Raw genomic sequence first — 21,735 nt, forward strand, 5'->3', positions numbered from 1 at the left:
CGATTGAAAATACCACTTGTCATAGTGGGTATTAAACACAAGGAAATAATTTTCCCCCAAGATGTTGCAAGTTGTATTGTCATTTAGTTGATACATCATGTCTGATTCTTTTGCAACCCCTGGACTGTAGCCCCCCAGGCTCCTCTGTCCATGGGATTTGCCAGGCAAGAATACTGGAGTGGGTTGCCATTTCCTTCTCCAGGGGATCTTCCCGACCCAAGGATTGGACCAATGTGTTCTGCATTGGCAGGAGAGTTTTCTACCTCTGAGCCACCAGGGACTCCCACAAACTATATACTTAGGTGGAAGAAGTGGATATTTGTATAAACGTAAGAAAATTTCCATCTAAGTAACACAATATAGTTCAGGTAGAAAACTTTAGTGGTCTGGGATCCTCGGGCAGGACTCCATCTCCCTTTAGAGGGGAGCGTTCCTGTAAAAACACCAAGTTATGATTGTGTTGGAATTGTCCCACTTGTGACCTTATGGACTGGTGCAAATTGAACGTGAACAACAACAAAAAAAATCGCATTGCCTCTTCTAGGTGAGGGAGATTAGATGTGTTTTTCTAACAATATTATGGTGTGAACGTTATCCGAGAAGGATGGATAAAACAGTAGCTCGTCAGTCACTATCTTCAATTCAAGGATGTGAGGGAGGAATCAAGTGATTTTTCTTCTCTGTAATATTGTAGGATGAGCAATTGGGCAGCCAAATTATTTTTCCTACGAATGAATGCAAATGTCAAATGATTTTCCCCAAAACTCCATCTGTATCCCAGACTTGGTGGATGCATTTGCGTGGTGGAATCGCGCAGGGTTTGCTGTAAATTCAGCTTTGTCGTGTTGTGCGTGCAGAGCGTGACAGCTGCAGAAGGGACAGTGAGTCACAGTCTGCTGCTGCCAAGCTGCTAAGTCGCTTCAGTCGTGTCCGACTCTGTGCGACCCCAGAGATGGCAGCCCACCAGGCTCCACCGTCCCTGGGATTCTCCAGGCAAGAGCACTGGAGTGGGGTGCCATTGCCTTCTCTGTGAGTCACAGGACATCAGGCGCAATACCGATACCAAGTAGCTGGCAGTCAGCAGAATTGTGAGGCGAGTGAGGCTGATGGTTCCCGGTCTTCCCTTTACCTCCCCCTGTGCCAACCTTGTCCCAGGCTCTAATCCTTTACCCTTTAAAAGAATATATTAAAAATTTTTATTTATTTTCAAGTGGACCACTTTAAAGTCTTTATTGAATTTGGTACAGTATTGCTTCTGTTTTACATTTTGGTTTGTTGGCAGTGAGGTATGTGGGATCTTAGCTCGATGGCCAGGGATCAAATCCGCACTCCCTGCAATGGAAGGCGAAGTGTTAACCCCTGAACCTCCCGGCAAATCTCTACCCCTACCCCTTTTTTTGCACATTTTTTTCACACTTAGCATTTCTTTTTTAAAAAAAATAATTGAAGTATAGTTGGTTTACAGTGTTTTAATTTCAAAGTACAGCAAACTGATTCAGTTGTACATGTGAATATATATTTTCAGATTCTTTTCCTTTATAGGCTATTATAAAATATTGAGTATAATTCCCTGTGAAACACAGTAGGTTCTTGTTGTTTATTTATTTTATATACAATACTGTGTATCTGTTAATCCCAAACTCCTAACTTATCCATACCCCTCATCACTTAACCCCCTTTTTTTTTTTTTGCACCTCTGCTTTTAAGCATTATATTTTTAAAGATACTTGTATTTTGTTAAGGAGAATGTTAATATAAATTTGAATTTTAGTAAGGCTGAAAGAGATGAATTTGTAATGGAGACATGTCAGATTCCTTGCTTCCATCTGCCCTTACCCCAGTCTCACCTAAACTACTCAGTTGGTGCGACTTGGAAACCAGAGCATCCACAGAAAGAATCACTGGTATCTGGGGAGACTCCCTGGGCCGCCCAGACAGACAGCTCTGTGGCGCTGGAGACTGCCCAGGGGAGAGTAATTTATACAAACAGCATGGGAATGCTGCTCTGGGGGAAGTGTATAGACACGATGAGCCTGCGAGGGCTTCCACTTGCTACCAGCCTGGGACAGCGCAAGCCCTGGGTCATTGCAGATGCTGCTGTTACAATTTCTTGAAATACAACAGAAAGGACTTCACGTTGAGAGCCACGTCCCTTCCAGCCGAAGCTTCCAGTTCTACTCTCATCATTCAAACCTAAGCTCCGCTTGCAGGAAAATCCGATGTGAACCAGCATGACTTCTAGGTGATTCTCTCCTCTCTGCACCAGTGGTCTGCCCGCTGACTGGTGTTAGAGCAACAGGTATCGCTGCGGTGCAGGGTGTTGTCAGGTGTAATGAACACGAGGCGGAACAGCACAGATTGCTTCTATTTATGTCATCATGGGGTATTCACGCGCTCACACATGCCTTCTCGCTCCCACACACACACACACAGACACACACAGCGTACCCTACCTGAAGTAATCTGTGAATATATGAGAAACTGGTACTAGCTTTTGCATCTCAGGAGGGTGGGTGGCGTTTGGAACTTGATGTACAAGGAAGACATCTTTCATTACATATTTTAAAACATATATACATTGTTTGCATTTTTACCATACATATAACTTTTAAATGAAGAGTTAATTTTTACAAGTTCATGCACATAGATTAGCTCCGATTCACATACCAGACACCACTTTTTAGAGCACACTGGAGAGAGAACGGCTCAGCAGTGTGGCACTGAAGTGGGCCAGGCTGTTGCAAGACTCTCCTCTCCACAGGATTCTCTAGGCAAGAATACTGGAGTGGGTTGCCATTTTCTTCTCCAGTTTTCTTCTCCAGGGGATCTTCCCAACCCTGGGATCAAACCTGTGGTCTTCTTCATCTCCTGCATTGGCAGGCGTATGCTTTGCCACTGAGCCAGCTGGGAAGTCCACGCTGGTAAATAAGAGCAGAAAACCGGAGACCTGGACCTTCCAGAGCAAATCTACTGGCTGTCAGAGCCAAGCTTTTGTGAAGATGGAGAACTCAGTTTCAGTGGTTTGTGTGGGTGACACACTGTTTGTGATTTTTTTTGTATCTTCAGATTTTTTCTTCTTTCCTCCCTGTTATATGTCTTTATCATAAAATGAAAGTGAGAAACAAGATTTGTGAGATTTTAGGCCAGTGGTCCCCAAAATTAGAGGCGGAGACGAGGCGGGTGGGCGAGGTGGTGGACTCAGTGGGCGAGGAGGAGAGCGGGCAGCGCTGGGCAGAGCCTCCCTTTGCTGGACCAGCCCTCCCCTTCCTGCCCGCCCCCTCGTGGCCTCTGTAGGTCATGTCCAGCCCTTCCTCTCCCCTTCATCCTCGTCGTCCTTTCCCGCCACCTCTGGGAGATGGCTGCTAACTTCTAGAACAGGTCAAGCCCAACTGGCCCTGTTGCTTTCTCTTTTGTACCGTCTGAAAAACGACATCCTGGGTAGATTAGCAAGTGTCACGCACGGACCGTGCTGAATGGAACGTTTAGGTTATTGATTCTAAGTAACCATAACTCCTGTCTGAAGCCTTTCCTCTGTGTCTAGGGAGCCCCGAGGGTATGATCTCCGGGGCTAGAGGTTCGCTCCCAGCCCTTCAGAAAGCCCCGTTTACCGTGGACACCCCTGTTAGAAATGCCTTTCTTAAACCTGGCTGAAACCTGGCTCCCTGGCATGTCCCATGCACTGGTCTAATATTACACCCTGGGGACCACCCCTGAACATGTCTAGGACTTCCTCCATGGGCTGGAGCTTCAAAGATTTGAAGAATTGTCTCCCTTCCTCAGTTTATCATCTATTCTCATAGTTCTTGGTAACAATTAACTTCCCTGGGCTGGTTACTGCCCTCTTAAGAAGCTAGATTCAGTGTGATCTTTCTAAAGTGTGGCTGCTGGACCCAGATGTGGCCCCAGGCATGGCTGGATCAGCGAAGAAAACAGGCTCCTTCCTTATCTTCAAATTAGCTGAACACGTGACAGTCTCAGTCATGTGGACTTTTTAGTTTTGCTCCTTAGTCATGATCTGTCCCCAATTATACAAACCACATTCATGGAATTAAAAAAAATTTTTTTTAAATTTATTTTAATTAGAGGATACATTACTTCATGACTCAGGGAACCCAAAGCTGGTGCTCTGTGACAATTTGGAGGGATGCGTGGGGAGGGAGGTGGGAGGGGGGGATTCAGGAGGGAGGGGACACGTATATACCTATGGCTTTCATGTTGATGTATGGAATTTTTTGTGTGTGTGTGTGACCCAAGCGGGTTTTCATTTGTGAAGCCAGTGAATAACAGATACGTTCTGAAATCTTTTATCGAGTTTGATTTGCCCACCTGCCGGGGGACTTGAAGGGACCGCTGGATCTTCATCTCCGCATCCGTCATCTGGTTGTCCCTGAGCCACCTGCAGCTGCGACAGCCACGCCATCGGTGTTCGCAGCCACCCTGGGTGGAGGGAGCAGGCACAGGCTCCCAGTGGGGCAGAGCCCTGGAACCTCCCCTCCTGGAGCCCGCGTTACCTCCACCCTGGGTGCAGGGAGCAGGCACAGGCTCCCAGTGGGGCAGAGCCCTGGAACCTCCCCTCCTGGAACCCGCATCACCGCCACCCTGGGTGCAGGGAGCAGGCACAGGCTCCCAGTGGGGCAGAGCCCTGGAACCTCCCCTCCTGGAACCCGTGTCACCTCCACCTGGGCTCCGTCGCTGGGTCCCAGCTTCGGGGCAGTCTGGGCATATCTTTGGTGGTCGGTCCATATGTATTTGATGAATAAATGGGCAAATGAAGGGTGTCAGGGGAGGCTGGGCCTCTGGCCCCCCTGTCTTACTGAAGTGGGCTGTTTTCCTTGACCCCACACCCTGTGGTGTTGGCTTCCTGGTTAAAAATGAAAACTCGCTACACTGCCAGGGTTCATTCCTAGCCATCCACACTGTCTCTTGGAGTCTCTACTTTTTTTTTTTTTTTTACATTTTTTTATTATGTGCTTTCTCACATTTTTCTTTAAGAAATAACAGGTTAACCGAGGTCTAGTTGATATTCAACCCCCTCCACCCCAACAAAACGCAGGACATTTTGACATATACAGTTTGGACATGCACATACCTGTGGAACCATCACCACAGTGAAGGTAATAAACATATCCGTCACCTCCAAGGGTTGTCTCCGGTTCTTCTGCGTTTTGTAGTTGTTATGGTGGGAAGAACACTTAGCGTGAGGTCTGCCCTCCTGACAGACTGGGACGTGTACAGTACTGAATTGTTCACCCTAGGCACTGTTTTGGGCAGTAGACTTCTAGAATTTACTCGTCCTATACAACCGAGACTTTATACCCATGGAACACGTCTCCCTTTCACCTCTCCACCAAGCCCTTGGCAACCCCCTCTCTACTCTCTGCTTCTGGGAGTCTGCCTCTATTAAATTTCTTACAAAAGTGGAATCATGCAGTATCTGTCTTTTTGTGCCGACACGGTGTCCTCCGGATTCATCCATGTACTCACACATGGCAGGGATCTCTGTTTCCTTTTTGCTGGGGTATGTAAACCTCCGCCCACCTCTTTCCTGAGGTTCAGCCCTCGTCAGTCTACAGTTTCCAGAATCGACCTTCCTCCCCTTTTCAGGACTAATGTCTGCACACTGCCAGGAGATCACTATCTCCCTCCTGTCGTACACAATTTCTCCAACATCCCCAGGGATAAAGTCATTTCTGGGCAATATTTTATTCTAACATGGATTCATTAAGAGCCATTAACTCACCCGGCTGTCTCTCTGTATATTAAAAAAGCCCAAGTTGGATTACATTTTGCTATCCATTCTGTTTTTTAAAACTTTTTCATTTATATATAAACTGTGTATAGTTTGATGACTATAGAATTCTCACAATGCTGATTTCTTCCTGAATAAAAGTGAAGTCACTCAGTCGTGTCCGACTCTGAGACCCCATGGACTGCAGCCTCCTAGGTTCCTCCGTCCATGGGATTTTCCAGGCAAGAATACTGGAGTGGGGTGCCATTTAAATGAGTCTAAATTTGAAATTTCTAATGAAAAATGTTTCTTACTATAATCACTAATTGAGATAAGCTTTACCCCTATGAACAATTTTTCATTTATGGTATTTCAGTGTAGAAATCTTAAGTATTTGGGGAGTGGTGGGTTCCAAAATAAAACAATGGATTTCACATTTACCACATGATTCTGCTTGTATTTACAATTTACAGATCACTTCTGGGTAGTGGACTTCCCAGGTGGTGCTATTCCAAGTAATAATTTCTTTTTTTTTACTCTCTTTTCTCTCTTCCCTTGGACCGGCACCTTCATCTGACTTTTTGTCTTGTCTCTTGCATCTTAGAACCTGGCATTTGCTGTGTCCTGTTTCTGTTCTTGAAAGGGTCTTTTCCTTCCACATTTTAATGTTTCCAAATACAGTTTTTGATCTTGAAATTCATGCTGTAACAAAGCCTCTTGTTTTGTTTTGTTCGCATTTAAATAGGTGTCATCTTGTTTCTTCATGTTTTATTTCGTAGCCTGTATGCTGACACAGCATCACTTTTGTTTCCAGTAAATGAAAGGAAAACATTTCCACCCACTTAGTAGTTAGGCAGAGAGAAGGGAAAAAAGCCTGAGTGCTCAGCAGTTCTCTGAGATAAGCGTGTGGTGGATTTACGTTTTATTCTGTTTTGCTGTTTGGTTCACAGGTCAGTGTTTTGTGTCTTCAGTAGTTGTGGTGATTGTCTGTTAAGGTTTTTACCTGATGCTTTTTAAGACATGGATTTTGAACCTATTTAAAAAGAGTTTCCATTAAAACAGAAAGTTTTGATTTTTTTTTTTTCAAGCATAAAGAGTTACTTTGCTACAGAATGAAATGGATTATGTTTAGAGCAATAGGAACAAACAAATATTTCAAATTATCCATATGACTACTGGTCAAATCCTACAAAACTGCTAAGCAAACGTGCAAATAATTCAGATGGACTATGATGAATTCTGTCCCAGAGGAAATGAACTATTGCTAGAATTAAGACAAGGAAGAGGATCTTACTGCTTGATTTGTATGTGGAAGGAGATGATGAAGGATGGTGATTTGCTATTTACAACTTCTCCCCCACAGCAGGAGAAAGTTTCAAAGTGGGTTTGATATGTTTTTTTTTTTTTCCTTTCAGTTTTCAATCCTTTGTTCAGAAAAACCAATATTCTGGCCTAAGGAAATAGAAATAACTTCCAAGGGTAGGCCAGTAATGATACCATATAAAAGAACTGTTTAGGATGTTTTGACCTAATGTTTTAAGGTGTTAATGGTAAAATATTAAAGCTATATACATAAAAATTTGCAGTATAATTTACAGAAAAAGAAAACCCTTTTTAGTTTACAGGGCTGTTAGTTTTGACAGATACATGAGGGTCACATAATTATACACAATGAAATATAGAATAATCCCATTATCCACAAAATTCCCTTGTGCCCCTCTATGGTCAGACCCTCTCCCAACCCCTGCTCCCTGGCAGCCACTCATCTATTTCCTGTCCCTCTATTTTCCAGAATATCCTGTAGATGGAATCTTACAGGATGTAAGGGCTTCTCAGGTGGTGCTAGTGGTAAAGAACCCACCTGCCAATGCAGGAGACAAGAGATGTGGGTTCCATCTGTGGGTTTGATACCTGGGTTGGGAAGATCCTCTGAACTAGGAAGTGGCAACCCACTCCAGTATCCTTGCCTGGAGAATTCCATGGACAGAGGAGCCTGGTGGGCTACAGTCCATGGGGCCCTAAAGAGTGGGATACAGCTGAGCGACTGAAGACATACAGAGTGCAAACCTTCGAGTCTGGCTACTTTGGCTTCGCAATATGCATTTGAGATTCATCTGTGTCGTGTGTTTATTAATCTTGATTGCTGAGTAGCGGTCTATTGTATGGGATACACCTGATTTTATCATTCACCAGTAGAAAAACATTTGGATTTTTTTTGCAGTTCTTGATGATTATGAATAAAGTTAGTGTAAACATTTGCATAGTGTTTTTTTTTTTTTGAACACAGTTGTTTGTTGAAGTTGGATAAATACCTAGAAATAGAATTGCTGGTGTATGTTATGTTTTAAGAAACTGCCAGACTGTGTGTATATTAATATTGTCCATGTTCCCACTGGCAGCTTTGGAGAGTTCTGGTAGCTTGCTATCCTCATCAGCCCTTGGTTATCTGAGTTTTCTCCCCTCGTTCAAATAAGTTTGTACTGGTTTTTTATTAGAGCATCATTTTGCATTTTTAAAAAATGATGTCATGGGGAGCATCTTTTCATAATCTTATCTGCTACCCATAACATATCAGTTCTTTAACCAAGTGTCTATTCAGGTATTTTGCCTGTTTTTAAAATTGGGTTGTTTGTTCACTGATTACTGAGTTTTGATAGTTCTTTATATATTTAGGATACAAATATATAGGAGACGTGTGTTTTGCCAATATTTTCTTCTAGTCTGTGGCTTTGCTTTTCTCCTTCACTGAGCAGTATATTTTGCAAAGCAGTTTTTAATTTTGATGAAGTCCAACTTAATCTTTTATGAGCTGTACTTTCATGTCACATCTAAGAAATCTTTCCTAAAGTCACAAAGATTTTCTCCTATGTTTACTTTTAGATGTATTGCAGTTTTAGGTTTTATGTTAAGGTCTGTGATTTATTTTGGGTTAAATATTGTGGAATAAGATATGGATTAAGGCTTATTTCTTTGCATGTGAAAGTGTGAAAGTGTTAGTTGCTCAGTCATGTCCAACTCTTTTTGACCCCGTGGACTGTAGCCAGCCAGGCTCCTCTGTGCATGGAATTCTCCAGAAAGAATACTGGAATGCATAGCCATTCCCTTCTCCAGGGTATCTTCTCGACCCAGGGATTGAACCCAAGTCTCCTGCACTGCAGGCAGATTGTTTACCATCTGAGCCACCAGGGAAGCCCATTTCTTTGCATGTGTGTGTGTGTTAGTGGCTCAGTCCTGCATGACTCTTGGCGACCCCATGGGTTGTAGCTCCCCAGGCGCCTCTGTCCGTGGGGTTCTCCAGGTAAGAATACTCGAGTGGGTTGCCATGCCCTCCTTCAACAGATCTTCCAGTGCAGGGATCGATCCCAGGTCTTCCACATTGCATGCAGATTCTTTACTGTCTGAGCCACCAGGGAAGCCCTTCTTTGCATTAAGCCATTCAATTATTCCAGCAGCATTTGTTGAAAAAATTGTTTTTTCTCTTTTGAATTGTCATTGCATTTGTGTTGAAAATCAATTGACAAAATATATGTAATTCTCTTCTGGACTGTGTATTTTCTTCCATTGATTTATGTATCTGTCCTTTCTTTAATTTCATATAGTCCTGAGGACTTCGGTTTTATAAGGTTCAACTTTGTTTTTTGTAAAAATTGTTTTGGCCATGTGGTTCCTTTGGCTTTTCGTGTAAATTTTAGAATCAGCTTGTCAATTTCTACAAAAAGATCTACTGGGATTTTGAAGGAATTTTCATTAAATATATAGGTTAATTTGGGAGAATTGATGTCTTAACAATATTGAGTCTTCCAGTTCATGAACACAGTATGGCTCACATTTGCTTAAGTGTTTACATTTTTCATCAGTATTTTGTAGTTTCTGGCGTTTATTTTTTTGGGCTCCAAAATCACTGCGGATGGTGATTGCAGCCATAAAATTAAAAGACGCTTACTCCTTGGAAGAAAAGTTATGACCAACCCAGATAGCATATTGAAAAGCAGAGATATTACTTTGCCAACAAAGGTCCATCTAGTCAAGGCAATGGTTTTTCCAGTGGTCATGTATGGATGTGAGAGTTGGACTGTGAAAAAAGCTGAGTGCTGAAGAATTGATGCTTTTGAACTGTGGTGTTGGAGAAGACTCTTGAGAGTCTCTTGGTCTGCAAGGAGATCCAACCAGTCCATTCTGAAGGAGATCAGTCCTGGGATTTCTTTGGAAGGAATGATGCTGAAGCTGAAACTCCAGTACTTTGGCTACCTCATGCGAAGAGTTGACTCATTGGAAAAGACTCTGATGCTGGGAGGGATTGGGGGCAGGAGGAAAAGGGACGACAGAGGATGAGATGGCTGGATGGCATCACTGACTCGATAGATGTGAGTCTGAGTGAACTCCGGGAGTTGGTGATGGACAGGGAGGCCTGGCGTGCTGCGATTCATATGGTTGCAAAGAGTTGGACACGACTGAGCGACTGAACTGAACTGATCTTGCACAGATTTTGTTGGATTTGTACCTAAGTATTTCATGCTTTGGGGTACTATTGTAAATAATGCTTTAAAGATGTCAATTTCCAATTTTTTTTTTATTGCTGGTACATAAAAGTACAACTCATTTTAATATATTGACCATGACTTTGCTAAACCCACTTATTAGTTATAGCTCCTTTGTAGATTCTTTGGGATTTTTAATGTACAGAATCTTTTTTATTTTGGTTATTTCTTTTTTTAACGTTAAAGAAAACCTTTTCATTTTGTTTTGGATTATAGCTGATTCCCTGGTGGCTCAGATGGTAAAGAATCTCCCACAGTGTGGGAGACCCAGGTTCGATCCCTGGATTGGGAAGCTTCCTGGAGGAGGGACTGGCACTCCCGTGTTCCGCCTGGAGAATCTCAAGGACAGAGGAGTCTGGCGGGTTACAGTCCATGGGGTGGCAAAGAGTCGGACACGACTGAGTGGCTGAGCACGCACTAGACTTTTATCAGATGTATAATTTGTAACTGTTTTCTCTTATTCTGTGGGTTGTCTGTTCACTTTTTTTTTTTTTGAGGACTCTTTTCCTGTAGGAGGCCACCTTCTCATTGTGAGCCTACATGGCCTTTCCTTTTTCCAGGTGCGTGGGGACAAAAAGAGAGGAAGGGAGCGTGCGAACTGTCTCTTCTTTTTTGGAAACTTTATTTGGCTGTGTCAGACCTTAGTTGCAGTGCGTGGGCTCTTTGATTGCGGTGAGCGGGCTTTTCCTTGTAGCCCCCAGGTTTTTCTCTAGTTGTGGCATGGGGGGTTCTAGAACCCGTGGGCTCAGTGGTGGTTTAGATCTTAACTTCTTTCAACAGTGTTTTATAGTTTTTCATGTTCAAATCTTGTACTTTTTTTCTTAAGAGTATTCTTTTCTTTGCTATTGTAAATGGAATTGTTTGCTTAATTTCCTTTTCAGATTGTTCATTGTTAGTGTATAGAAATGCAGTTGATCTTGTACTTTGCAGCCTTTCTAAACTTGTCTGTTAGCTCTGATAGTGTACTTGTGAATACTTTAGGATTTTCTGTGTATAAGATCATATCATCTAATCTGGCTATTTCAATTTCTTTTTCTTGACTAATTGTCCTGGTTAGAATGTCCAGTACAGTGTTGAAGAGCAGTGGTGAGAGTGGATGTCCTTGTGTTGTTCCTGGTCTTAGGGGGGAAAGCTTTCAATCCTTCAGCATTAACTATGCTTTTATCTGTGGGCTTTTTGGGTAGATATCATTTGTCAGGATGAGAAGGCTTCCTTCTATTCCTAGTTTAATGAGTATTATGATGAAAGGTGCTAGCTTTTGTCATATGGTTTTCCTTTATCTATTCAGGTGATCTTGTGATCTTTGTTTTTAGTTCCTGGATTCAGTTTCCTAGTATTTTGTTGAGGAGTTTTATGCCTATAGCCATAAAGAATGATTTGTGGTTTTCTTTTCTTATGATGTCTTTATCTGGTTTTGGTACCAGGGAAATGCTAGACTCATAGAATGAGTTTGGAAAATGTTCCCTTCTCTTCTATTTTTTTTGTAGATTTTGTGAAGGACTGACATTAATTCTTCTTTAAACAGTTGATAAGATTCACAAGTGAAGCCATATGGTTACCCGATGCTTTAGAAGAAAATAAAATATGTTTTATTTTTACATACATACTATATTTAGGTTTAGGGCTTTCCTGGTGGCTGAGCAGTAAAGAATCTGCCTACAATGCAGGAGACCTGGGTTCAGTCCCTGGGTTGGGACAATCCTCTGGAGAAGGGAAAGGCTACACACTCCAGTATTCTGGCCTGGAGAATTCCAGGACTGTATAGTCCATGGGGTCACAAAGAGTCGGACATGACTGAGCAACTTTCATTTCATTTCACTTCAAGATAAAGCAATTTAAAATTTCTGTTGTTTCCAAGCCTGTTATAGCTGACATTTTCTTCTTTAAGTAATTAATTGTGATTTAACAAGGGTGATTTCACCTTAAGACTTTAAGTAACATTTGTGTTTAAGAGATTTGGTACTATCATGAATCAAGGAAGATGAACATGAAAATATGATCCTAAGAAAATTTTCTAATTGCTAATTTGATGATTTCTTATAATTCACCTTATCATCGTCTCTCCTTTAAACAAAACCAGTTACAAAGAAAATATTCTTAGGTGAATAAAAATATGTCCTTTCCTATGTTTAAAACATCAACAAAAAGTTTAACTTTATTACCCCCTAGTTCAGAGAATTCTAAAGTACTCTTCAGTCTGAAGGATATTCTTAGAGGTGAAAAAAAAGGAATCTTGCGACATACAGCAAAGCAAATGAGAGTCTCAAAGTGAAAAATCTGTAGTGAGATGAATCGTCAATCACTCTGCAAGGTCTAATTCTTCCTGTTGCATTTTCTTATTTTGGCCCAGTGACACATTCAGTGAAGGATCATGATTTTATGCAATTAATTCCATGACTATAAGTACTGAAAAGGAGAGGTTATTAAAACTCGGGAGACTTCTGAGTTCTAGCAAAACCATTAAAAAGGAACTAATGTGATAATAAAATGAAAAGCAATTCAAAACTTATCAGCCTAATAAAGAATATTACCAAATATCTTACTGTAATAAAGATCTTTGAAAATGAAACAAAGGAAAAAAAAAGGCTCACCAGCTCAGATTAACAATCTGTTATGATGGGTTTGGCCCTCATTAAATGAGCCACGATATCTTGAAGAGGGTATTTAATTACCAAGTGATTTGTAACCAGATTCACTGGAGAATTATAGGAGGAATTGTAAACATGTTGACATCAACGCCACACACAAAGTCTGGCCACAAACATTGTCTATATTTGGTACTCAGTGCTTTTTCTGTGATCCAGACAGAAGCAGTTCTTGCCTCTGCAAGGCAGTGAATTACACGTACGATGCATTGAAACACCACCATCGTGCCAAGAAGGACAAGGTATTTCATCTCTATGAAGGGAGTTTGATGTCAAGAAACACACTGTGGCAGATGGCAGTACATACGGGTCTTTTCCCTTCCCCACTGTAGAAGTGGAGGGGAGAAGTCGATTAGTTGTCCACCCTTGGACGCTAATTCCCAACCGCAGAAGAAAGGCTGCCTTCCTCGGCAGAGATTTGTGCCCATTTTATCTTGTCGACACACAAGATTGTAGAGCTCACAATGATTACATTTCAAAACCACCAGAAAGCCTGAGAGGAGCCACTGAGCAAAATGCAGGTAATCAGAATCACAGAGATGTCAGGTGCCCTCCTGCTCCAACAATAGTCAACCCTGCATATTCACTGGAACGACTGATGCTGAAGCTGAAGCTCCAATACTTTGGCCACCTGATGCTAAGAGTCGACACATTGGAAAAGGCCCTGATGCTAGGAAAGATTGAAGGCGGGAGGGGAAGGGGATGATGAGATGGTTGGATGGCATGACTGATTCAAGGGACATGCGTTTGAGCAAGCTCTGGGAGATAGTGAAGGACAGGGAAGCCTGGCTTGCTGTGGTCCACGGGGTTGCAAAGATTCGGACACGACTTAGGGACTGAACAACAACTCCTGCTCCATCTGCTCTGCCCTCGACACTGTTACGAATTTCCCTCCATCACTCTTTCATTCCTGTTTCATGTCCTTCTCCCTCATCTCCTTTTTTTCAAAGTTCTCCTCCTCCCAGGACCCCTAAGTTACTTCTGAGTGCTGTCGATTGAAAATAAATGCACAGCCTAAAACTGTCAGTTAGGTTTCATCTGGGAAATTACTGACGATGGTGGCCAGGAATGTGGCGTCTCAGGTAGCTCTGAGGATGGCTACAAAGAGGAAAGGGAGGAGCCAGGATACACAGTTTTGGTGGAAAAAATAAAAACAACCCTCGTAGAACATCAAAAGATAGCTGCTAATCACAAAACCCGGATATCTCAAGTTAACAATTTTGGTGCTTTTCTACGTAAGGGAAGATGCAGGATCCGGCTTATTGCGGTTACTCCTCTGATGTGCACCCTCACCGTCTGTGGTCAGTATCCTGTTTATCTCCATCCTGAATTCCCCTCAGGGCACACCGTCAGGCGGCTGCAGTGACTGATGGCTTGATGACCACAACATCCTTTGTTTACTGAAACGGCTGTTGACACTCTTTGTCCACAGGATCTCAGAAATCTCACTGTTTTTGACTCCGCTCTCACAAAAACCATGCCTATGAGCTTTTCCATAGCAATCTCTAGTAATTATAAAATTGGAACAGACTTTAAGAAAATTTCATCAAACCCCCTCAGGTTAGATAAGAGAGAAAGTGTGCCCCTGGTCACAGGGAAGTGGCTGGACTGGAGTGGGAACACAGGGTCCTTCAGTTCAGTTCAGTTGCTCAGCCGTGTCCAACTCTTTGCGACCCCATGAATCGCAGCACGCCAGGCCTCCCTGTCCATCACCATCTCCCAGAGTTCACTCAGACTCACGTCCATCGAGTCCGTGATGCCATCCAGCCATCTCATCCTCCGTCGTCCTCTTCTCCTGCCCCCAATCCCTCCCAGCATCAGACTCTTTCCAATGAGTCAACTCTTCGCATGAGGTGGCCAAAGTACTGGAGTTTCAGCTTCAGCATCATTCCTTCTAAAGAATTCCCAGGGTTGATCTCCTTCAGAATGGACTGGTTGGATCTCCTTGCAGTCCAAGGGACTCTCAAGAGTCTTCTCCAACAGCATAGTTCAAAAGCATCAAATCTTCGGTGCTCAGCCTTCTTCACAGTCCAACTCTCACATCCATACATGACCACAGGAAAAACTTGACTAGACGGACCTTAGTTGGCAAAGTAATGTCTCTGCTTTGAATATACTATCTAGGTTGGTCATAACTTTTCTTCCAAGGAGTAAGTGTCTTTTAAATTCATGGCTACAGTCACCATCTGCAGTGATTTTGGAGCCCATAAAAATAGTCTGACACTGTTTCTACTGTTTCTCCATCTATTTCCCATGAAGTGATGGGACCGGATGCCATGATCTTCATTTTCTGAATGTTGAGCTTTAAGCCAACTTTTTTGCTCTTCTCCTTCACTTTCATCAAGAGGCTTTTTAGCTCCTCTTCACTTTCTGCCATAAGGGTGGTGTCATCTGCATATCTGAGGTGATTGATATTTCTCCCGGCAATCTTGATTCCAGCTTGTGTTTCTTCCAGTCCAGCGTTTCTCATGATGTACTCTGCATAGAAGTTAAATAAGCAGGGTGACAATATACAGCCTAGACGCACTCCTTTTCCTATTTGGAACCAGTCTGTTGTTCCATGTCCAGTTCTAACTGTTGCTTCCTGACCTGCATACAGATTTCTCAAGAGGCAGGTTAGGTGGTCTGGTATTCCCATCTCTTTCAGAATTTTCCACAGTTTATTGTGATCCACATAGTCAAAGGCTTTGGCATAGTCCATAAAGCAGAAATAGATGTTTTTCTGGAACTCTCTTGCTTTTTCCATGATCCAGCAGATGTTGGCAATTTGATCTCTGGTTCCTCTGCCTTTTCTAAAACCAGCTTGAACATCAGGGAGTTCATGGTTCACGTATTGCTGAAGCCTGGCTTGGAGAATTTTGAGCGTTACTTTACTAGCATGTGAGATGAGTGCAATTGTGCGGTAGTTTGAGCATTCTTTTGCATTTCCTTTCTTTGGGATTGGGATGAAAACTGACCTTTTCCAGTACTGTGGCCACTGCTGAGTATTCCAAATTTGCTGGCATATTGAGTGCAGCACTTTGACAGCATCATCTTTCAGGATTTGAAACAGCTCAACTGGAATTCCGTCACCTCCACTAGCTTTGGTCATAGTGATGCTTTCTAAGGCCCACTTGACTTCACTTTCCAAGGTGTCTGGCTCTAGATTAGTGATCACATCATCATGATTATCTGGGTCATGAAGATCTTTTTTATAAAGTTCTTCCATGTATTCTTGCCACTTCTTCTTAATATCTTCTGCTTCTGTTAGGTCCATACCATTTCTGTCCTTTATCGAGCCCATCTTTGCATGAAATGTTCCTTGGTATCTCTAATTTTCTTGAAGAGATCTCTAGTCTTTCCCATTCTGTTGTTTTCCTCTATTTCTTTGCATTGATTGCTGAAGAAGGCTTTCTTATCTCTTCTTGCTATTCTTTGGAACTCTGCATTCAGATGCTTATATCTTTCCTTTTCTCCTTTGCTTTTTGCCTCTCTTCTTTTCACAGCTATTTGTAAGGCCTCCCCAGACAGCCATTTTGCTTTTTTGCATTTCTTTTCCATGGGGATGGTCTTGATCCCTGTCTCCTGTACAGTGTCACGAACCTCATTCCATAGTTCATCAGGCACTCTGTCTATCAGATCTAGGCCCTTAAATCTATTTCTCACTTCCACTGTGTAATCATAGGGAATTTAATTTAGGTCATACCTGAATGGTCTAGCGGTTTTCCCTACTTTCTTCAATTTAAGTCTGAATTTGGCAATAAGGAGTTCATGATCTGAGGCACAGTCAGCTCCCAGTCTTGTTTTTGTTGACTGTATAGAGCTTCTCCATCTTTGGCTACAAAGAATATAATCAATCTGATTTCGGTGTTGACCATCTGGTGATGTCCATGTGTAGAGTCTTCTTTTTTTGTTGGAAGAGGGTGTTTGCTATGATCAGTGCATTTTCTTGGCAAAACTCTATTAGTCTTTGCCCTGCTTCATTCCGCATTCCAAGGCCAAATTTGCCTGTTACTCCAGGTGTTTCTTGACTTCCTACTTTTGCATTCCAGTCCCCTATAATGAAAAGGACATCTTTTTTGGGTGTTAGTTCTAAAAGGTCTTTTAGGTCTTCATAAAACCGTTCAACTTCAGCTTCTTCAGCATTACTGGTTGGGGCTTAGACTTGGATAACTGTGATATTGAATGGATTGCCTTGGAGACAAACAGAGATCATTCTGTCGTTTTTGAGATTGCATCCAAGTACTGCATTTCGGACTGTTTTGTTGACCATGATGCCTACTCCATTTCTTCTGAGGGATTCTTGCCCGCAGTAGTAGATATAATGGTCATCTGAGTTAAATTCACTGATTCCAGTCCATTTTAGTTCGCTGATTCCTAGAATGTCGACGTTCACCCTTTCCATCTCTTGTTTGACCGCTTCCAATTTGCCTTGATTCATGGACCTGACATTCCAGGTTCCTATGCAATATTGCTCTTTACAGCATCAGATCTTGCTTCTATCACCAGTCACATCCACAATTGGGTATTGTTTTTGCTTTGGCTCCATCCCTTCTTTCTTTCTGGAGTTATTTCTCCACTGATCTCCAGTAGCATATTGGGCACCTAATGACCTGGGGAGTTCCTCTTTTGGTATCCTATCATTTTGCCTTTTCATACTGTTCACGGGGTTCTCAAGGCAAGAATACTGAAGTGGCTTGCCATTCCCTTCTCCAGTGGACCACACTCTGTCAGACCTCTCCACCATGACCTGCCTGTCTTGGGTTGCCCCACAGGCATGGCTTGGTTTCATTGAGTTAGACAAAGCTGTGGTTCTAGTGTGATTAGATTGACTAGTTTTCTGTGGGTATGGTTTCAGTGTGTCTGCCCTCTGATGCCCTCTTGCAACACCTACCATCTTACTTGGGTTTCTCTTACCTTGGGTGTGGGATATCTCTTTACGGCTGCTCCAGCAAAGCACAGACGCTGCTCCTTACCTTGGACGAGGGGTATCTCCTTACTGCTGCCGTTCCTGACCTTCTGGCCCTTCCTAAATGCCTGATGAGTTAATTCACACCAGGCTGGTCATAGCACTGCTGGTGTGTTATCCAGTCTCTAAGATTTATCTCAGAAGTGTATGGACTTAGTCGCACAGCTGTGTCTGACTCTTTGCAACCACGGGCTGCAGCCCACCAGGCCTCTCTGTCCATGGGGATTCTCCAGGCAAGAATACTGAAGTGAGTTGCCATGCCCTCCTCTAGGGGATCTTCCCAACTCAGGGATAGAACCCAGGTCTTCTGCATTGCAGGTGGATTCTTTACCATCTGAGCCACCAGGGAAGCCCCTCGTGTTTCTCAGAACTGTTTCAGGAGATTTTTTTCAGAAGTGTGTAGAGCCATGAAATTAAAAGGTTCTTGAGAGTCCCTTGAACTACAGAGTGGTCAAACTGGTCAATCCTAAAGAAAATCAGCCCTGAACATGCATTGAAAGGACTGATGGTGAAGCTGAAACTCCAATACTTTGGCCACCTGATGGAAAGGGCCAACTCATTCAAAAAGACCCTGGTGCTGGGAAAGATTGAGGGCAGGAGGAGAAGGGGATGACAGAGGAGGAGATGGTTGGTTGACATCACCGATTCAATGGACACGAGTTTGAGCAAACTCTGGAGATGGTGAAGGACGGGGAAGATTGGCATGCTGCAGTCCTTGGGGTTGCAAAGAGACACAACTGAGTGACTGAGCAACGTGGAGCCATTGGATGAATCCATATGGTACATCTTCTTAGAGCATCAAGTCAACTAGAACTGATACTTCAGGAAGAAAAATTAAGGACTGTGTTGATTAAGCTATTGTCTCTCAGCTCCCCCTACCTTTCTGTGGTCAGTGTGCTGGTGTTGGGCTAAGTGTCTGCAGGGTGAAAGTTGCTCAGTCGTGTCCGACTCCTTGCAACCCCATGAACTATACAGTCCATGGAATTCTCCAGGCCAGAATACTGGAGTGGGTAGCCTTTCCCTCCTCCAGGGGAATCTTCCCAACCCAAGGATTGAACCCAGGTCTCCCGCATTGCAGGCAGATTCTTTACCAGCTGAACCACAAGGGAAGTCAGATTGTCTGTAACCTAGGTTCTGTTTCTGAGCTGCTCCTTTTAAGGCACTGCCAAAAGGGAGTGCCAGAGGGTGGCTGCTAGGCTGGAGGAGGAAGAAGGGTCCTCCTTGGTGCTTTTTCCTGTTAGTGACCACCCAGTGACTGCCTGCCTGCTGATGGTTCCTTACCCCGCAGCATCTGATGTTGCAGTAATAACAACTGCAGTTTTCCCATGTGCACACAACCCGTTTCACTGATCCCCTTAGAAACACCCACACGCTGTTCATGTCTCCACCCCAGAGACCTTCATACCCTGTGGGACTCGCTTCTCTGGTTCTAGGATTTAATGATCCCAACCTCTTCCTTTTGTTTCCCAGCCCTGGGGTGTTTAGTTGCTTTCTGCATTATAACCTCTGGGAACCTCAGTTCAGTTCGGCTCAGTCATGCCCGACTCTTTGCAGCCCCATGGGCTGCAGCACGCCAGACCTCCCTGTCCATCACCAACTCCCAGAGTTTGCTCAAACTTATGTCCATCGAGTCTATGATGCCATCCAACCATCTCACCCTCTGTCGTCTCCTTCTCCCGCCTTCAATCTTTCCCAGCATCAGGGGCTTTTCAAATGAGTCAGTTTTTTGCACCAGGTGGCCAAAGGATTGGAGTTTCAGCTTCAGCATCAGTCCTTCCAATGAATATTCAGGACTGATCTCCTTTAGAATGGACTGACTGGATCTCCTGCAGTCCAAGGAACTCTCGAGAGTCTTCTCCAACACCACAGTTCAAAAGCATTAATTCTTTGGCGTTTAGCTTTCTTTATAGTCCAACTCTCACATCCATACTTGACTGCTAGAAAAACCATAGCTTTGACTAGACTGGGAACCTCACTATCCCCTATTTGCATTTTTTAGGTCACACCAGTGCTTGGTTATCAAGCTTTTATGTTAAATTCTCAGTCAAAATAATGGGCGTGGTTTGTTTCCCCTATCAGACTCTGAGTGATATAAGTACTTCAGTCTGTGTTTATGATTATATTAAGCATAAATATCTGTGGAGTATAGCACAGAAATTATTTACATTTAAAAGGCAAAACAGGGACTTCTTCAAAGGAATTTGGCACCCTTTCAGAAATGCCTCCTGCATTTCCTTCCAGATACCTTCCTTATCTTCTATTAGGGTTACCCTAGTGAGGAAGTCTGGGAAACATTTTAATGAGTTGTTCCTGAGGGCTTTTTAATGCCAGGAGGGGGAATTTCCAGAGACTAAGACTTCATTTAAGGAGGTGGAACAGGCAGTTTGACAGAGAGGATGACTTTTAGCAGCGCTTTACAAATTTTACCTCTGAGCAAGTCATACTGCCTTCAATCTTTCCCCTGCCTTCAGTCTTTCCCAGCATCAGGGTCTTGAAGGCAGGAGGAAAAGGGGACAACAGAGGATGAGATGGTTGGATGGCATCACTGACTCGATGGACATGAGTTTGAGCAAACTCTGAGAGTTGGTGAAGGGCAGGGAAACCTGGCATGCTGCAGTCCATGGGGTTGCAAAGAGTTGGACACGACAGCAGTTGAACCGAGCTGAAGTCATACTGCGATGACGAAAAGAGTATGGCTTTAAATGGCATTATTCAGGTAATGATCAGAAAACAGCAATGGGTTGTTATCAGAAGCAGTTTTCCTGAATTCTGCATATAAGTGCTCAGTCAGGTCAGTCCCACTCTTTGTGACCCAAACTTCGTGGACTGTTGCCCACCAGGCTCCTTAGTCCATGGGGTTTTCCAGGCAAGAGTACTGGAGTGCGTTGGCATGCCCTCCTCCAAGGGATCTTCCTGACCCAGGGACTGAACCTTCGTCTCCTGCATTACAGGTGGATTCTTTATCACTGAGCCACCAAGAAAGCCTTCCTGAACTCTATAAAATTCTAGGAAAGTTTTAGCTCAAGCTGAGTGGCCCATCCCATATGGGCTGGGTAGTTCATGTGTGAATCAGAGCTTTAACCAGCCCTTGGAGGTGGGATAAGTTGCATCTTCTGATTCAAGCCAGAGCTAAACTAGCAGCTGTGGTTTGTTCTGTTCACTGATCAGTGAAGCTTCTCTTTCACATTGGAACACCCCTGCATATGCTTGGCAGGCTGATGGTGTCTTGTTTGCAGCTCCCAGAGAAGACATAACCACGGAGCATCGTCCTTCTCAAGCAGACTCCCAGTGTTCTTCTTGAAGTAAATAAGGCAAGAGAACAACAAGAGAGCAGACTCATTCTTGAGTGTATCACACATAAAATTGCTCATAATGCAGTTTAGTGTCTGGAGATAATAATCAGTCTTGCATTTCTAAAGTTGTAACCACGTGGGATGGGAGTGAGTGGGAGGGAGGTCTCAAGGGGAGGGTATATATGTGTACATACAGCTGATTCATTTCCTTGTATATGAGAAACTAGCACAACATTGGAAAGCAATTCTATTCCAAAAAACAGTTGTAAACACAATGGTAATGATGTAAACAGGTACACAGCCTCCTTGTCCTCCAAACAGAAAACCAGAGCTTGGAAATTACACTGTGGTCAAAAGCAAAGAAATGTCTAGAGACAGTTGGGTAAGATGTGTGGAACAGGTTGGAAGCAGTGAAGCTGCACAAGTGAGTTTAGGTCTGGTCCACGGACGTTATGGAATCTAGAGGCAGCTTTCTTCTGCTGTTAAGTGAGTACATAGCAGGAGTATGAATGACAAGATAGTCTTTATGGGAAAAGAACTCCAAAAACAGGGCAGCTTGAGAAAAGAAGACGACCCACTCCAT

Source organism: Capra hircus, chromosome 20 (genome assembly GCF_001704415.2).
Source record: "Capra hircus breed San Clemente chromosome 20, ASM170441v1, whole genome shotgun sequence".
In the NCBI taxonomy this organism is placed as follows: domain Eukaryota; kingdom Metazoa; phylum Chordata; class Mammalia; order Artiodactyla; family Bovidae; genus Capra; species Capra hircus.